A 4,884-nucleotide genomic window follows, 5' to 3' on the forward strand; every position below is an offset into this window, starting at 1 on the left:
TACAAGGTTAATACATTTGCATACTCAGGTATAAATTTGTAAACAAAAATTTCACAACTCAGCTAATAATGCCTGTATCCACTTCAGAATTTGTATTTATATTAGTTTTTACATGGCTAATACATTTGCATACTCAATTGTAAATTTGTAAACAAAAAGTTCACAACTCAGCTAATAATTCATGTATCCACTTCAGAATTTGTATTTATATTAGTTTTTACACGGCTAATACAATTGCATGCTCAATTGTAAAATTGTAAACAAATAGTTCACAACTCAGATAATAGTGCATATATCCACTTCAGAATTTGTAATTATATTAGTTTTTACATGGCTAATACATTTGCATACTCAATTGTAAATTTGTAAACAAAAAGTTCACAACTCAGCTATTAATGCATGTATCCACTTCAGAATTTTTATTTATATTAGTTTTTACAAGGTTAATACATTTGCATACTCAGGTATAAATTTGTAAACAAAAATTTCACACCTCAGCTAATAATGCCTGAATCCACTTCAGAATTTGTATTTATATTAGTTTTTACAAGGCTAATACATTTGCATACTCAATTGTAAATTTGTAAACAAAAAGTTCACAGCTCAGCTAATAATGCATGTATCCACTTTAGAATTTGTATTTATATTAGTTTTTACAAGGCTAATACTTTTGCATATCAATTGTAAATCCTCTACCAGGAGCTAAGGGGAACCCAACAGGAAGGAGTCACCCAAGGAGCACGGTTAAGTAAGGTATATTGGTAAGCGGTAACCCATAGTCGGACCCCGACCATATCTTACGTCTATAACTTGTGGAAGACCTTAGGGCCTCTCTGTACGTCTCAATATTGGAAGACCTAAGGGCCTCCCTATAAGTCTCTATATATCTTAGAAGACCTAAGGGCCTCTAACAACTTCTCGATCTTAGAAGACCTAAGGGCCTCTAACAACTTCTCGATCTTATAAGACCTAAGGGCCTCTAACAACTTCTCGATCTTAGAAGACCTAAGGGCCTCTAACAACTTCTCGATCTTAGAAGACCTAAGGGCCTCTAACAACTTCTCGATCTTAGAAGACCTAAGAGCCTCTAACAACTTCTCAATCTTAGAAGACCTTAGGGCCTCTAACAACTTCTCTCTTTTAGAAGACCTTAGGGCCTCTACAAACTTAGAAGACCTTAGGGCCTCTACAAACTTAGAAGACCTTAGGGCCTCTACAAACTTAGAAGACCTTAGGGCCTCTACAAATTTCTCAATCTTAGAAGACCTTAGGGCCTCTAACAACCGCTCATCTTAGAAGACCTTAGGGCCTCTACAAACTTCTCATCTTAGAAGACCTTACGGCCTCTACAAACTTCTCCATCTTAGAAGACCTTAGGGCCTCTACAAACTTCTAAAGATTGGAAGACCTTAGGGCCTCCACAAATCTGCTCGCTAACTGGAAGATCTCAGGGTCTCCGCTAACAAGTTATTCCACTAACTGGCAGACCTGAGGGCCTCCACCGGTTATTCTCACTCTAGGAGATCTGAGGAGCATCTGCGCATCGGCGTTTCACCGACACTGTCGACCCGAGCGGGAAGGATGTACCTGACCCTGAAGTGCGGCGTTCCAGAGCGACTACCCACGGCAGCAGACTAAATCCAATCTTTTTAACACTTGTAAAGTTGGAGGCAATAAACAGATAATTATAGTTACGGCATATTTCTCGGCGTTCTACTCTGGGACCGGGTCGGCATCTCTTTCAGCAACCACCTCAGACAACAAATAAATTTCTGAGACGAACCCTGGCCATCCTTGAGCCCCGAGGAATGACCTAACCGTCACAATTTGTATTTATATTCGTTTTTACAAGGCTAATACATTTGCATACTCAATTGTAAATTTGTAAACAAAAAGTTGACAGCTCAGCTAATAATGCCTGTATCCACTTCAGAATTTGTATTTATATTAGTTTTTACAGGGCTAATTCATTTGCATACTCAATTGTAAATTTGTAAACAAAAAGTTCACAACTCAGCTAATAATGCATTCACTTCAGAATTTGTATTTATATTAGTTTTTACACGACTAATACATTTGCATGCTCAATTGTAAAATTGTAAACAAAAAGTTCACAACTCAGATAATAGTGCATATATCCACTTCAGAATTTGTAATTATATTAGTTTTTACATGGCTAATACATTTGCATACTCAATTATAAATTTGTAAACAAAAAGTTCACAACTCAGCTAATAATGCATGTATCCACTTCAGAATTTGTAATTATATTAGTTTTTACATGGCTAATACATTTGCATACTCAATTGTAAATTTGTAAACAAAAAGTTCACAACTCAGCTAATAATTCATGTATCCACTTAAGAATTTGTAATTATATTAGTTTTTACATGGCTAATACATTTGCACACTCAATTGTAAAATTGTAAACAAAAAGTTCACAGCTCAGCTAATAATGCCTGTATCCACTTCAAAATTTGTATTTACATTAGTTTTTACACGGCTAATACATTTGCATGCTCAAGTGTAAAATTGTAAACAAAAAGTTCACAACTCAGATAATAGTGCATATATCCACTTCAGAATTTGTAATTATATTAGTTTTTACATGGCTAATACATTTGCATACTCAATTGTAAATTTGTAAACAAAAAGTTCACAACTCAGCTAATAATTCATGTATCCACTTCAGAATTTGTATTTATATTAGTTTTTACACGGCTAATACATTTGCATGCTCAATTGTAAAATTGTAAACAAAAAGTTCACAACTCAGATAATAGTGCATATATCCACTTCAGCATTTGTAATTATATTAGTTTTTACAAGGTTAATACATTTGCATACTCAATTGTAAATTTGTAAACAAAAAGTTCACAGCGCAGCTAATAATGCCTGTATTTTGTATATATATTAGTTTTTACAAGGCTAATACATTTGCATACTCAATTGTAAATTTGTAGACAAAAAGTTCACAACTCAGCTAATAATGCATGTATCCACGTCAGAATTTGTACTTATATTAGTTTTAACACGGCTAATACATTTGCATACTCAATTGTAAATTTGTAAACAAAAAGTTCACATCTCAGCTAATAATGCATATATCCACTTCAGAATTCGTAATTATATTAGTTTTCACACGGCTAATACTGTATTTTACTCAATTGTAAAATTGTAAACAAAAAGTTCACAACTCAGATAATAGTGCATATATCCACTTCAGAATTTGTAATTATATTAGTTTTTACATGGCTAATACATTTGCATACTCAATTGTAAATTTGTAAACAAAAAGTTCACAACTCAGCTAATAATGCATGTATCCACTTCAGAATTTGTAATTATATTAGTTTTTACATGGCTAATACATTTGCATACTCAATTGTAAATTTGTAAACAAAAAGTTCACAACTCAGCTAATAATGCCTGAATCCACTTCAGAATTTGTATTTATATTAGTTTTTACAAGGCTAATACATTTGCATACTCAATTGTAAATTTGTAAGCAAAAAGTTAACAACTCAGCTAAGAATGCATGTATCCACGGCAGAATTTGTACTTATATTAGTTTTTACACGGCTTATACATTTGCATACTCAATTGTAAATTCACGGCTTACTCAGCTAATAATTCATGTATCCACTTCACAATTTGTAATTATATTAGTTTTTACAAGGTTAATACATTTGCATACTCAGGTATAAATTTGTAAACAAAAATTTCACAACTCAGCAAATAATGCCTGAATCCACTTCAGAATTAGTATTATATTAGTTTTTACATGGCTAATACATTTGCATGCTCAATTGTAAAATTGTAAACAAATAGTTCACAACTCAGATAATAGTGCATATATCCACTTCAGAATTTGTAATTATATTAGTTTTTACATGGCTAATACATTTGCATACTCAATTGTAAATTTGTAAACAAAAAGTTCACAACTCAGCTAATAATTCATGTATCCACTTCAGAATTTGTATTTATATTAGTTTTTACACGGCTAATACATTTGCATGCTCAATTGTAAATTTGTAAACAAAAAGTTCACAACTCAGATAATAGTGCATATATCCACTTCAGAATTTGTAATTTTATTAGTTTTTATATGGCTAATACATTTGCATACTCAATTGTAAAATTGTAAACAAATAGTTCACAACTCAGATAATAGTGCATATATCCACTTCAGAATTTGTAATTATATTAGTTTTTACATGGCTAATACATTTGCATACTCAATTGTAAATTTGTAAACAAAAAGTTCACAACTCAGCTATTAATGCATGTATCCACTTCAGAATTTTTATTTATATTAGTTTTTACAAGGTTAATACATTTGCATACTCAGGTATAAATTTGTAAACAAATAGTTCACAACTCAGATAATAGTGCATATATCCACTTCAGAATTTGTAATTATATTAGTTTTTACATGGCTAATACATTTGCATACTCAATTGTAAATTTGTAAACAAAAAGTTCACAACTCAGCTATTAATGCCTGTATCCACTTCAGAATTTGTATTTATATTAGTTTTTACAAGGCTAATACATTTTCATAATCAATTGTAAATTTATAAACAAAAAGTTCACAACTCAGCTAATAATGCCTGTATCCACTTCAGAATTAGTATTTATATTAGTTTTTACAAGGTTAATACATTTGCATACTCAATTGTAAATTTGTAAACAAAAAGTTCACAACTCAGCTAATAATGCCTGTATCCACTTCAGAATTTGTATTTATATTAGTTTTTACAAGGCTAATACATTTGCATACTCAATTGTAAATTTGTAAACAAAAAGTTCACAACTCAGCTAATAATGCATGTATCCATGGTAGAATTTGTACTTATATTAGTTTTTACATGGCTAATA

The sequence above is a fragment of the Drosophila kikkawai genome, unplaced genomic scaffold, assembly GCF_030179895.1.
Source record: "Drosophila kikkawai strain 14028-0561.14 unplaced genomic scaffold, DkikHiC1v2 scaffold_124, whole genome shotgun sequence".
Classification (NCBI taxonomy): Eukaryota; Metazoa; Arthropoda; class Insecta; order Diptera; family Drosophilidae; genus Drosophila; species Drosophila kikkawai.